The following is a 15248-nucleotide window of genomic DNA, read 5'->3' as shown; positions in this document are numbered from 1 at the left end:
CACCCCATAGTCGCCTTTGACTGGACCTAACCATCCAGGGGTTATTTATCTTTTACCTTTATGCTATCAAGGCATCTAATGGTTTTTATGTGATCTTTTTTATTTTATTGTCAAACTATAGCAGCATATATTACTTTGACCCACCACTAGGTGCATACGCCTTAAAGGTCCTAATTTGAGAACCTCTTCCCAACACCAGAACTCAGCCCCAGAACCTGTGCACGTTTAATTGAAAATAAGGTTCCTTTGAATATGTGCTTCCTCCTTCCTCCTCTATAGACACAGCCAGCTCTCATATATCTAGGTTGAACCTTCTGGTTAGGAGCTACCCTAGGCTCCAATGTCAGAGCTCATGAGTGTGACAAATATCACATGAGAATTTGCCTGGATCTGCAAGCTGCTGATAAATAACATCCAAGATATTCTGTACCAGTTTGACGCCCAGGTTATTCCATTCCTATTTTATTATGTATTAAGGGTTTATGTGGGATTTAAATAGTTTTAGTCTCTTCAGAACCGCAATGGCAAAGGGAGTTATTATGGAATAGCTTCTTCCTGAAAATGGTTTGCTCACTTGTAAATTAGTCACGACTGAATTTTCAGTTACTGGTTTGTAAAGCTTTCTTCTCCTTCTTCTTCCTATGAGCCAACAATTGTAGCATAATAGCTATGGCCTTGCATTTTGAGCCAGTCCTTGTTTCACGCGGGTGTTGCTATGGCGGCTGAATCTGATGCGTCAGGCAGATATGCTGACTTGAATCATTCTCTCAGCATGGTCTAAATTGTATAAAAGAGATGGTTAAAAATGGACCGGAGCTTGAATGTTTATGCACTTTGCTGTCTGGACTACCTGGATATGGTAAAGGGGCTATTATAGCTGCTGGACGTCAGAGGAAGATTTGATCCAAAATGCTGAAGTACTTCTTTGCAAGACACTGTAGGCTTTTAATTCTACATGACAAAAAAAGTAGCAGATAATTTTACACAGGCCTGGTTTGTAACTTGGTTTTAGACCAAATGCAACCTTTCCTTCTTTTAAGGAAAAGAGCACCTCGTTTATTCTCTTGTACGAGTCTTGTGAGTGTTAATGGGGCTTTTGCTGGGGTTCCTCATGAGGGTGCATGACCAGCAGTTTAAGCATAGATTTTGGTAGCATAGTAGTCAATTCATAGCCCAAGGACTATGGGTGTCCCTGTTAGTTTCTGTTTGCCACTGTGCAGCTGCTTAGAGTCACAGGACTCTGTTTACATTCCAGACACATTCCATACTGTTGGAAGGCTCACGGGAGCCAGGAGACGGATGTGATGTTACTGGTTTCCTGTTCCTTTGTTCTAGTTGCTCTCTGCTTTCACAGAGAGAGGATGTGTTTTCTGTCTGCGTAGTTAGGAAAATAAAACTCTTTGCAATGTAGCCCAAACCTCTCATCTCTTCCCTGTGCTGGAAACTCGGCTGAATGGGAATGTGCCTGAGGCCTCATCAAAGGCTCAGGTCGTTAATCACATCAGAGGTGATTCCGAAGGACTCGGCCAGAAGAAGATGAGCTTTATCAGCTTGGCTGAGTGGAGATCCCAACAGTCCCAATGAACAAAGCTGCACAGAGGAAGTAATGTCTTAATCAGTACAACTATATTAATGATAGGTTAGGATTCCCAATATCAGTTTGTGGGAACCCATTTTTACCCTGCTATTAGGGATTGACCCGTTAAGCTATGGTCTTACCATGTGTGATTTTTAAGGGAAATACTTAAGACTATGCGTGGAAACAAAATAATAAATGGTTTTAAAAACAAACAAACAAATAAAATTATTACTGAGGATTGCAGTATTCTTATTTGAGAGGTCAGTTAGTAGTTTATCATAGGCTAATCAGTTCTCTTGGGACAACAAATCCTGAATTTATACCATATCTCTGACTTCTTTATCCATAAAAAAAAAATGAATAATAGGCTGAAGTAGCATATATAGGAGATTTTGGCTTACCTTTTAAGCAGCACCCCAGGCCATGTGATCCAGTAAACAATAGAAGGGCTGTTTACTCAATAGTCAATTTATGATTCATAGAGAAACAGAATGACCTGTAGGCAATCAATCTAAACTAGCAAGGGTGTGTAGACTGCGGGGGGGGGGGACACACACAGTTTAGCCTGGGCGTGTTTAGCCTGGAAAAGAGCAGGTTAAGGGGTGATATGATAGCCATGCAGGGGGTTGGACTCGATGGCCCTTGTGGTCTCTTCCAACTCTATGATTCTATGATTCTAGTTTGGTAAAAGGTTATCCAAGGATGACACCTCTGGCATGACAAAAGTGAGACAATAACCTCTGGGTGGTAGCAAACAAGTAAACAAACAAGTAGCATGTCACAATCACATATGGCATGCCACAATCACATGTCCTTTTAAAAAGTGGTTCACTTTGGCTTACCACCCCCCCCCCCGCCAACACACGGACATAAAGTAAGCCTGTGCTAGTATGAAAAAGGCATTTTATTCAGGTATGCTATGTATCCAGTTTTGTTATCTGCAAAGTAACACAATTGTAAAGACAGGGATAAAGAACAAGATGGCTCGAGGAATGAAATGCACAAATGTTTCTTTGTAACGGATAACAGAGAGACTACTCAAGCAGCAAAATAACTTTTGAAGGTCTGTGCCCAAAAAAACCACAAGCCTCTCCAAAGATGATGCCTTTGTTTTGAAGAAATGGGAAAAGGAAGCAAATAAAATCTGCCAGTGGATGCAGAAGCAGCCATCAAAATATCCCAGAGGCTCTCCCAAAATACAGGTGATTCATAGCGAGCAAGGCAGTGTTAACCTCTTTGACCCAGTGTCAATTGTACACAGCTATTGAAATTGGGAACTATTGTCCCTTCCCTACTGTACTGATGGGCCAAATAAAACCAAAGATTGACCTAGCTTTGAGTTTTGTTAAGCCTTAAATTTAGCTTGCAGAAGCTTTTGCAGGCCAGAACTCAGTTCCTCAAATGCCTTTGACAAAGCAGGTGCTGCTGGCCAACTTAAACTTATACCACAATACATTTGTTCACCTTCAGGTTACTACTAAGTCTCCCTTTGTTTTGGCTTCAGCAGACTAACATGGCTATGCATTTGGAATGCCTGCTTTAAAATTACCAATGGTATTGTTGCTTTCATAGGCTTGAGATGCAGGTAAATTTACATTGAAGCTTGTGCCACAAGACATCCATTAGTATTAAGTTGCCATGTGACATTTGCTTTAGATACTATTTATTTATTTCCTTTCTATACCAGGCTTCCACCTGAAAGAGCTCAGGGAGGCAAAAACATGGGAGATAAAAAACAATTCAAACTTCTAATAACAATTCCAATATGCATGCAGATGGGGAGAGATCTCCACTTTTTAAAAAAGACTTGTTGGAACAATTGCAGTAGATTCACGTGGTTCCTCTTCGAGGATTTGTGCATAGAATACATTAGGCATCTAGGATGCCATTGAAGCAATATATGCAGCTGAGAAATTACACAACCACCTCCTCGCCTGGTTCCATAAACCCAAGACGATGTCAGTACATATTTGCAATCTAAAATCTAGATGGTGCCATTCCTTTCTGAACACCAATTTATTCCTGCTCCCACAGTCCATGTGGTAAGTTTTCCTCCCGTAAGTTTTTATTAAGTCCTAGCCATTCCCAAGATGCTCCCTTCTCATTTGCTTGCCTATTTCATATGCCCTTGCTTCTCTAGTTGGTACACCCCGACATTCCACTAATAAAGACTTCACAGGTTTTCTAGGTTTATTTCTGAATTGGTTTATGCATGCTTCCAGCTTTATCCTTCCATTTTTTATATTTTATCCCAAAATAGCAATCGTAGAGGTAGTGAAGGAAGTAATTTATCATGTCCATAACTTTTAATTTCTCAGAGTTCTGTGTTTGTGTGCTTCCCTCGAGACTTACTTTGGTTGCCCCAAAGCTAGGTGTTCCTCTCAGCATCTGCAGCTGGTCCAATTTTAGCTCTCCTGCCAAATGCAATTTTCAAGTAGGAATTCATCTGACATCTCCTGAGGCCTTGGCTTGTCTGATTGTAATTCATGTTTTACCCAGTTGTGCAGCAGGCCTGTCAGCAAGATGTGGAGGGGGCCAGAATGTCTATAACTTGCAGACTCGTTCATATATGGCCGTGTTTGCCCCGCACAACTCCCCAGTTTGCTTCCTGGGAAGACATATATATTTTCCACCATGAACTGTATAGCTTTGGGCTTTCACCAACTTGTGTACACTGCAGAATAAAACGTGGAGAGATTTTAAGTATTTTTAAGCCCAGGGAAATATGATATACAGTGTATGCAGCAGTACTGTGGACGATGAAAAGTTAATAATTGTAGATGGGGGGGGGAGAGAGAGAGACCTGCTTTCCAGAGACAGTGTGGGAAAAAGAACCTCTTGCTGTTGTTAAGGTGCCTGACTAGTTAGAGCAGGCATCCCCAAACTCGGCCCTCCAGATGCTTTGGGACTACAACTCCCATCATCCCTAGCTAACAGGACCAGTGGTCAGGGATGATGGGGATTGTAGTCCCAAAACATCTGGAGGGCCAAGTTTGGCGGTGCCTGAGTTAGAGGCTCTAGGCCTCAATTGTTCTTTATATTGAAATAAACAGTTACAGTACGTTGTATTAGAAAGCAGCAGTATCTGTTCTTGATTGAAGCCTGAGAACTCAGAGGGACAGAGTAAGTTGTATTGGGTTGCATTCACACAGTGGCTTGCTCCATTAATTTCTGCATTTATATTTGAGCTTTTACATGATGTAAAAGCTATTGCTGAAAATATTGTAGACTATATCACAAGTTTAGCAATCATTTTCATGTTATTTGCTTCCAGGAAAAAAAATCTGTTTGTAATTAGCAAGGAGAATAAAATAGCAAGATTTTGGTGCTCATTCCCGCATTAATTGCAATTTCCGTAAGTGGCTTTTGCATCATGTGAAAGCTCAATTATAATGTGGAGATTATATGGACAGTGCTTTTTTCTGGGGGGATGCAGGAATACACAAACCCCATAACATTTTATGAATCTAACGGGAGAAGAAACATTTTAAAAAAATAAATTAGTTTCTTCACTAGCACGATGAATCGGCAGTTCCGTTGTTACCCCCAATGGCGGCTTCCTTTCCTTTCCCGGTGTTTATTGAGTCTCAGACGGAAGCGAGCGTTTAATGTGTGAAGCAGTGTGGAATGTGGATGTGTGGTGTATTACTGATGAAAGTTGGACAGTATTTCAATATGATATATTGAGGGGCAGTATTTCAATACGAGTAGGAAAATAACTATTTTTCATCATCACAGCCTCCTGGGTACAATGATTTGGTGATTTTCTTGAGTCTAAATGAAAGTACCCCTAAATGTTTTTTTTAATATAGAAAAAAAGCAGTGGTTATGGATATGTCATGAAAATGGAACAAACTGTGGTGTAAATGTGGTGTAAATTCAGCCTTAAACGGAGTGAGACTATTGGCCCATCAAACCCAGTATTGTATACTGTCTGGCAGGATGTCCCCAGGATTTGCAACAGGAGTCACTACAAGCCCTGGGTGGAGATACCAGGAACTGAATCTGGGGCCTTCTGTTATGGGCACCATAATATGTGGGTGCCATAATACAGACCCATCTTCTACTTCCCAGCAGCCCATATCAAAGGAAGCAGGAAGATGCTGCTGTCAGGCTGATTGACTGCTGAGAGGCATGTATTGTTTCAGTAAGCATGAATTTGGTAGATCTGCCTTTAAATGTGAACTGAATGGAATTTCTTATTCATCTCTAGTTTCGGGAGGGGGGATACTGGTCAGACATCTGTACATTTATGGCTTGCTTTGCAGTATGCTTGAAGCTTCTCCTCCTTTCATTTTATTCATATTTTTGGGCCCTTGGTGTGCTGGAAATAAGTAGGAAGCACGAAAGCAGCCAGTGAAGAAATATTTTTGTCAAAGAAATGCTGCTTTCATGTATTTCACATCCCCTCCTAAAAATATGCTGATTTATCCCTTCAGCACTGCATATTTTCCTCACACATAATGCCTTTTGCTTGCCAAATCCACTTGTGTAAACAAAGTAGAAGCCCACTGGAGCATGGATTGCTCCCAAACTTACCTTCTTTCTTTAACCACCTATGAGAACCATAAATCTTAGCTCATAAAAACCTTAGGCATCATCATCATTTTGCTGCCCTTATGTAAGAACTATGATTTCATTTGTCATTCTACGAATACGTGATTTTTAGGCCTTGACATGTATATCTGAGCATCGTATGATTTCAATATGATATTCTAAGACCACGTTGACTGATATTGTCAAAGCTGTTTCTTTTTATAAGTGCTTTTTCATCCTTCCATGAACACACTGTAAGCTCTTTTAAATTATGTTTTTAAAACCACATCTCAATTGACACAAATGGGGAACAAATAATTAATAACACGGGCAAGAGGGAGAAAATTTCTGCCTTTTTAATAGGAAAGGGATAAAATCTCCATTAGCACAACACTGCAGGTTTTTTCTATATATATTTAGCTCCTATTTGTTATAAAAAAGATCAATCAAGTAAGAATGATAGTGAGAAAATATATTTGTCTGGGAAATCAAATACTCACTTTGTCTAGATATCTGTGTGCTTCATCTTGCTATCGGGATGAGCTCTCTGAGCTCCTCTCACAAAAATCAGTATTTAATTTTTAAAAATGTACATAAAATTGCCTCCTACCCCAAAAAACTTGTTCAGATTTGAAGATTATTATTATTGCTGTTTTCAGTGATTGATTTTGTGGTTGCTTAATGAATGAGTGTATATATTGCATTGTGCATTTTTTACATGAAAGTGATTAGTCGTTGTCCGCCGCCGCCGCCGCCCTCCCCCCCCCGCCGTAAAGTGAATAGAACAGAGTATGCCTACTATTTCAAATTATGTTGCTTCTGTAAGCTGAGCAGGTTTGGCAAATGCCATGCTCAGGGATCACCAAAGTTTTTGCATCTGTTGCCTCATCTGGAATCATCTGGAACTTTGAGACAGCGTCATGGGCACCCCACTCTTGTTGCTTCTCTTCAACCCCCCTTCCCTGTGTTATGCCCTCTGATATAGACAGAAAGAGAGGGGGGAAACCATGTTCTATCTTTGCTTTTCCTTATCCAATGATAGAGCTGGCCCTGGGAGGTTTGTTAGAGGTGCAAAAGAGAAAATGTCAGTGCACCTCTTCCCTTCTACAGCCACTCTGTGGCACCAACAATTCATGTCAACAGTCCACTTCGGTTTACACTTTTAGAGTCTTTCGATGAAGAAAAAGCATAGGTTTTTATGTGCCTTTAATAAGCTAGAGAAATGCAATACAGGGCAAAGCTCTTCATTTAAGGGCTGGGAATGTATTTTGTTAGATAATAGATATCGAAAGATTCACTGCCTTTGTTTCATTCCTCAGCAGATATCATAAAGTGGTCTCTAAGTAAAATAAACACTAATAGTCAAGTTACTTCAAAAAATCATGATGTTGGCTTTGGCACTTCATCTCCTCCATTTCTTCAATATCTGTAGCTCTGTAATAGAGCACACCTGGCTCTTTCTGTCTGGGTCCGCTGCTGAAATCTTTAGAGAAATATGTGAACTGCCTATTTTAAGATTAATGGCACTGAAGTCAATCTTTAGGCTTTTGGGCCGAAGTTCAAAAATCTATGACTATAAAAGGTTTGTGATTTACAGGCCATTTCATAGACTGAAGTGATTAATTGCTTGATTTACTTGTTGTTCCTCTTTTTACGGTGGAAACCCGCATATTAAGATTTAAGGAGCAGACGGAGAAAACAGTTATTTAAAGTGAATTGACTTGATTGCAGTGTAGAAACAACAACAACCCTGAAATGCTAGTGATGAAGTACTTGCTTGTAGTAATCTCTCTCTTACTCTTTCTGATGACTTCTAAATCTTCAGTGACAAATGATGTACAAATATTCAGAGTAACGGGAGGTTTATCTATGGGATTCTGCAAAGCAGGCTACTAGCCCAGTGCCATACCATGGGTTGCCAGTGTCCAGGGCCATGAGGAAAGATGGGTGGGTGGGAAACAGATGGAGTACACATGCCCATTCAACTGCCTAACAGCATCCACATCACCCATCAGATCGCAGCCACAGAGATAAGAAGAGTCATTCTGTTGTCTGGAGAGGTCACTTCCTGGTTCGCATGGAGAAGCCATTTTCAATGGAGCCCAGCAACAGAAGTGCACAGCTGTATTGAGGCATCACCGGATGTTGGAATTTTGCACCCCTAAAAATATTGCGCTCAGGGCAACTGTGCTCCACTGTGCCAACCACATATTGGATTTGTGTGTTCTAGCCCAAAAGTCACTTACAGTGCAGCTCTCCTCCCATATTGGTGGGGTAAAGAGGTGAATATCTTACTGTGGAGGAGACTACTTTGGCTTTTGGGGGAGAATTCCTGTGCTGCCCAAGCACATTAAAAGGAGACTTGCTAATTTCACTTGAGCTGTCAAAAGCAGGGAAGTGAAACTGACAAAGGGGGCGGATGTGAGAGCCCTCAGTATGTGGCTGAAAGGTGATGTCAATGTCTTGCTAATCTATTATGCATGTGGGTTTCAATCCCAGCCCCCTTGGCCCATTGGGGAGGGATCATAGCTCCATGGCAGAGCGCATTCTTTGCATGCAAAATATCCCAGGTTCATTCTCTGAATCTCCTGGGAGTGCTACAGGGGAAAAGGTTGATAAGTGGAAAACTCTGTGTTAGTCCTTTCAAGGTTCCCTGAAAGGACCCTTCAATTCCTGCCTTTTTGCACGTATGTGCTTAAAATCATTGTCCAGATGTCCCCCCCCCATCCGTAGGGGAAAAGATATGGGTCCCTGTATAGTTCACACGTACCTTGTCCCAGATTTATGCCATCTGTTTAGCTTTCAGCATGTTGCTTGATGATAACCAGTGGATGAAATACATTTATGGTCTCGACATGGTGCTAAATCTTTACCAGTTTCATTGGTAATACATATTTTGCATAAAATATGTGGTAATACATATTTTGACTCTGATTATGGAATGGGTTTGGTCCTGACCATCTGAAAATCAGTTGGCCATCAAACCATAAGTGAACATAAGGCAACATGTTGCTTAGGTTTTGCAATAATGGAATAGTCCACACCATCTAAAACCTTCAGGGTAAGCCAATCATATCAAGAGAATAGATGCCATGTTTAAAATGTTCGGATAAATGTTTGCTAAAATGGATAAATGTTTGCTGTTGCTAATTATGCTTCTGCAGACATTATCATTTAAAAGAATTGGTGGATTACCGTATCTCTGTCTTATTTCCAATCTCTTATTGTTACTCCTTGTTTTAAAAAAGGTATCGTGATATTTGTATCATATAATTAGAAACATGATGTTAAATGATGCTAAGACCAACAATGCACAGAAGCAGCATACGAAAACATGCTGAAATAACTGCTTACTTAGCAATGGCTTACATTCTTTTGGTACAGGCATTCCACAGTTTTGGGGCACTTGTCATTTCCCACAAATGAGGACTTTCCTGTCTAATTTGAATGTCAGTAAGTATCCTGCTTCAGAACCACCATATTCTTTCATTTTGGTTCCATTAAATTGCTACGGTTCACAGTTAGCTCCCTCTGATCCTTACCTAACTTTATGGAATAGTATCTGGTTGGGGATTGATATGGCACTTCTTACTAGAAAGAATGGCAAACAGAAAATAGAAATGTAAAGCAAAAAGCATGGAAAATAGCAAATATAAGAACCATCATCAGGTGGCAACTGAATCCGGCAGATTTAGAAACAGATTTTGTGACATAAGTAATTCAGTGCAGATTGTATGCCTATGACTCCTTTCAAAGTGAATCATTTCGCAACTACTTGTGTCAGAGGTATATTTATAACTTGAAGAGCAGCATGTCCTTGCCTGAGCCGCACATTGATGACTGCTCACTAGTTATCCATTAGCAACAAAAGTGTTGCGAAGTGATGGAGATGTCACCTTGAGTTTTGTAAAGGCACAAGGTGTTTGTGTTCTAAATCAAGCATTTGGGAAGGAGGCTAATAGAAAGAAAATTGAAATATGTTGAAAACAACTTGTTCAAGGAAATTAGAATAAAAAATCTTATGTTTTGAGAGAGTCACTTAACTTTTCCTCATTGAACTGTGTACTTCGTTGAAGGAACTACAGCAGGTACTCAAGATCCCCAGAACCAACGTAGCTTGGCATCCCAGACCAGTGAACTGCTTTCCCCCATATGTCAGATTTTTGAAAGAGAAATAATATTGCATTTAACACTAATACTCCCATTTTAAAACATATTCTCTTTGAAGGAAGTCCTATAGATGTTAATGGAATTGAGCGAACATGTTTAAGGTTGCAGCATTGTATTACTGTCAAGTTTAAGATTAATTTATAATTCGTATGTGAAAAATTCATTTCCTCTAGTAACTACATGGGCTAACTAATGTGGGGTTTGGGGGTGTGAGTTATTGTTCTATGAGGAATTTGCATCCCATGCCCCTCTTGTCTGGTGCTATCAGTGATGCCTCCACCTCCCAATGCTTGCTTTTCATCAAAGTGCCTCATTGGAGCTGCTGTAAAGTTTGTTCACATATCACAATAGAAGTCAAAAGCCTTCTATTGGCTTTAGCAGACTTTTCAATATGATTGCAAAGTGCTAATTGTTATAGTATTGCATGATATCATTGCTGTCATCAATGAAAATTTGCTCTTCCATTCTACACACTTCTTGTTTATGCGGGCGGCTGCATTATTCAGTTACCCATGAGGCCCACTGACCTTTTTCATGCTCTTTGAAAGATAGCTATGTGCATTCAAAAGAAGCTTTATTATTTTATTTTAAGGAATAAATGCAGGGCACATTCCTTTAAGCCACGGTGGGAATGCTCAGGTCATTGATCCATAAGCAGTATTCTCTATAGATCGAGTATATTAGGCTTTGGTGGTGTATAGTAATTACACACCAAAATGTCAGAAGCTCTTTGGCGCTATGTGTGAAATTGTTTCCCGGCCCCCGGCGGATATGTACATATGTGCTGAGTCTGGGTGTTTTCCAGATTGCTCCCGAGCCATGTTTCAAAGTGAGAAGAGTTCTACTGGTTCTAAACAAAAAAAGTTGAGTTGAAAAGTGAACAGATTTGAGGCGTGGCTCCCGCCATAGAGTTTCCTGCCAGCAAAAACTGCCCTGAGAGAAACAAGAAGTGGTTGCTACCCCTACAATGGTGTCTCCGAGTTCAGCAGCCATATCCTGATGACTTTATTTGTTGACATTGTTTGCTGTGATTTTAAAAGAATTCTAATGTTTCTCCTAAGGTGCCTTGTAAAAATTTGTATTTAGGGGATTTGCATACCAAAAGTGGCAGGTTCAACTTCCAGCATTTCCAAGTTAAGCTAGGAAAGACCACTGTCTGACAGTAAAGAGAGTGCTGATCATAATCTGCGCAACGGGGTGAGCTCCTGTCGCTCTGTCCCTGCTCCTGCCAACCTAGCAGTTCAAAAGCATACCAGCGCAAGAGGATAAATAGGTACCGCTGAGGCAGGAAGGTAAATGGCATTTCCATGCATTCTGGCACTCGTCATTCTTGCACCAGAAGTGGTTTAGTCATGCTGGCCACATGACCCAGAAAACCTGTCTGTGGACAAACGCTGGCTCGCTCGAACTAAAAGCGAAGATGAGGACTGCGCCTCATAGTCAAATTCGACTAGACTTAACCATCTGGGAGTCCTTTACCTTACCCAGCTAGATGGCCCAATGATCTGACTCCTTATAACACAGCAGTATACATGATAAAAACAGAATAAAACACCATCTTGGATCTACCCTTAGACCTGGGTTTTCAGGCATCAGCTGTAACCAGGAGCATCTTTGTGAAATTAAGACTGGCTCAACAATCTTCTGGAACCTTTCAATCTGACTGCAGCATTTCATTTTTTAAAAAATCACTCATTGACTGATTTTTGTAGCATGCTTTATGTGTGACCGCCTTTGAAGACTGTTTGGAAACTTCAGTTAGTTTGGAATGGGCTTCTTATCAAGGTGAGATACAATATGTTCCTGATACTATAGCACAGCCTATTTTGATGAACAGTTAAAGGAACAACAACAAAAAAGGCCCCCAAAACCACAGAAAACTCTAAACATTACTCCAGTTTGTCTATAAGCATGTAATCCACTGGCCAGGGCATGATTTGACAGATTTTATCCTCTAAATTCAGACTATCCTTAAGATTTCCCAAACCGCACTGGTGAAGCAGAACGACCATATGGATTAGTGCACCACATACTCTAAGAATGCGCAGGGGTGTACGAAGGGGGGGCAGGTTGCCCTGGACACCGCCCTGGGGTGTGTGTGACAAGATGGCCCACTGCCTCCCCCCAGCTGTAGAGTGGTGGAGGATGTGCATGCAGTCAGTGTGGGAGCCACTCACACTGCATTCACACGGCATCCATATGGGCTGCCGCTTGCACGGCGACTGTATGGGCTGCCGCGCATGTGCAGTCCGTATGGACGTTGCATGTGCAGTCTGTACGGACGTCGCACATGCATCACCAGGCGGTTTGCTCTGCCCCTTGGCGGTTTGCCCCGCCCCTCCACCCTAGGTGGTGGAGAGGGTTCCTCTGCCACTGAGAATGCGTGCTTAGCTTCTACAAATAAATCTGCTTTAATTGAACTCTTTTGCAACCTAATTTGATCCATTAATTCTTCAGCCAGGGCCATCCTCCGGACCTGATCAAACCATCCAATAAGAGAGACATTTGTGGTGAACTTTGAGATTGTCGGTTTTTTTTTACAATTTCCTGCCTAGAGCTATGAAGAAGGACGCTAGTAACTCCCTGTTGTTCTAATTTGCTGCTGGAGCCCTCAGAGCTGGAGCTGGACTTCTCACATATAAAGCAGTCATGGCTCACCTTCATAAATCAAGACATGATGCTGCCCAAGGCTGGATAGCATTGCCTGGCCCCGCTACAGATCGAGTGTTGCTAATTCCAAATGGCAGCTCCACTCTGCTGAAAGTGTGAAATGCAGGATTGCTTTAAGGTCAATGTTTATGGCAATGACTTCAAACCCATTAAGGATACAGTCAAAGGGCAATGTCTAGCCAAGGCAAAATCACACCTGCTCACCTGTGTGCACATATCTGGAAGTGTTTGATTACTGTTGCTTCTATCTAGCGAAAGGCCCCTCCTCCAACCATTTGAAGACTGACTTTGGCTGAAGCCTGTGGAAATGGAACTCAAAGAAAACACTAAAGTTGATGTCATGGACTGGCTGGATGCAGAGAAGTAGTGGGAGGCAACAGCTGGGGAAACCAGCTGTTCAGAGTCCAGGGATTGGTGGTGGGATGACAGTGAGTGGTCAGAGGGAGAAGAGGGAGAAGAAGCTGAAGAGGTTTAGTGAGCTGGGAGAGTCTGTGGCAGAGAGAAATCCAGAAGGAGGCCGAGAGGAAGGAGGCCGAGAGGAAGGAGGCCGAGAGGCTGAGATGAGCCAGGCTGGTGAAGAAGCCAGGGTGCCACCCCCTCCTGCTGTGACAAGCTCCCATCCTCCAACCATAATCATTTATTACTTATACCCCACCCATCTGATTGGGCTTCCCCAGCCACTCTGAGCAACTATATAAATACCAATAAGTATTAGTAAAAACAAAACAACACAAAACCAATACATGAATACAGTCCCTGTTCAGGAAAATGACCTAGGTTCTAGAATGGACCTGATTCTGTAAGGAGAATAATGTATTAAAACTCCACACTCTTTTGATCAGAGTCTCAGCACTCCAAACATTCCTAGAGGGGGAATGAGTACTGAGGCTGCATACACACTATACAGCTAAAGCATATCCCCTCCTCCCTGCAAAATATAATGGGAGCTGTAGTTTTCCTCAGCACCCACAAGAAACTACAGTTCCCAAAATCCTTTGCTTTCAAATGGTTTAAATCAGGCATAGGCAAACTTGGCCCTCCAGAAGTTTTGGGACTACAACTCCCATCATCCCTAGCTAACAGGAACAGTGGTCAGGGATGATGGGAATTGTAGTCTCAAAACATCTGGAGGGCCGAGTTTGTCTATGCCTGGTTTAAATGCATGGTGTGTACGCAGCCTCTCATTTCATTTGCATTTGTTTTAACATCTTGCTCCTTTTTTGCCTTATGACCCAAAATATTGACACTAATATCCTTATGTTCCCCACCGGTTGCTTCGAGGAAAGTGTATAATAAAACTGACAAGAATGGTAGGGTAATTTAATGTACCTCACCGGTGTCCTGCTGGGCCTGCTAGCTTTCTGACCTAAAAATTCCACTGTCAGATTCCTCAGTGACATTTCATGATTGCCTACAATGGCACCCTGCCACTGCTCTGATCTCCTGCCAGAAATGTAAGCAACTGCCTTCTTATCTAGCTCAGCAACAGACTGGAAAGGTACAAGACCACTAACAGGAAATGCCTGATAATGTTTTTGCTGATAGATTGATATCATTGTGGTTCCACATTTGCCATGGCAACCGCAGGAGATACATATCTAACTTAGGTTGCTGGCATGCTGACACTCCGGTTTTTCTGCATTAAAAAAAGGGGGGGGGGTCTCACAGATTTTGGATTAAAAAAGGAAACAGCATTGTTGTTACTTGAGTATTACCCAAGAGCACTATGCAGCTTCACCAAAGACTGATGCCAGTTCTTGACATATAGAAAAAAATGTTTATTCTTATAAGACCTCCAGCAGATATTGATAAAAGATATGCTACTGGTCTTAGGGATCTGTGACAGCCTTTAATTTTGAGTGCTCCACCCAGTGTTCATGGATTACCACAGCATATTCACTAGGAGTCATTATGCAGGGTTCAGACTCTCCATGAGGCCATGGACTTGGAAGAAATGGCACAGAAAGAGAGAGAATCACCCTCTGGGTTGATCCTCAATTACCCTGCTTTCCTTTTCTGTGTCAAGAACCCAGATCATTACAGCTCTCCAGTTCTTCATGCCATTGGAACAAGTATGTTTCTGAATAGCAGTTGCTGAAAATGGCAGGAAGGGAGAGTGCTGTTGAGCTCAGCTCCTACTTGTGGGCGCAGGTGGTGCCGTGGTCTAGACCACAGAGCCTCTTGGGCTTGCCGATCAGAAGGTCAGCGGTTCAAATCCCCACGACAGGGTGAGCTCTCATTGCTCTGTTCTAGCTTTTGCCAACCTAGCAGTTCAAAAGCATGTCAGTGCAAG

At 41.8% G+C, this 15248-nt stretch overlaps 1 long non-coding RNA gene across 1 annotated transcript; it reads right to left on the bottom strand.

Annotated features, from left to right (window-relative positions):
- Positions 1 to 11024: 11024 nt before the first annotated feature.
- On the bottom strand, positions 11025 to 13319 carry LOC309355423. Its single transcript, XR_014162538.1, has 3 exons — positions 13160 to 13319; positions 12944 to 13042; positions 11025 to 11213 (listed from the first exon to the last, which is right to left on the bottom strand). It is a non-coding gene; the product is annotated as an uncharacterized lncRNA (long non-coding RNA).
- Positions 13320 to 15248: the final 1929 nt, after the last annotated feature.

The sequence above is a fragment of the Podarcis melisellensis genome, assembly GCF_964234715.1.
Source record: "Podarcis melisellensis genome assembly, chromosome: 1".
Lineage (NCBI taxonomy): Eukaryota > Metazoa > Chordata > Lepidosauria > Squamata > Lacertidae > Podarcis > Podarcis melisellensis.
Note: the sequence above shows the minus strand (reverse complement) of the source record. Positions and strands in the feature narration are given on the sequence as shown.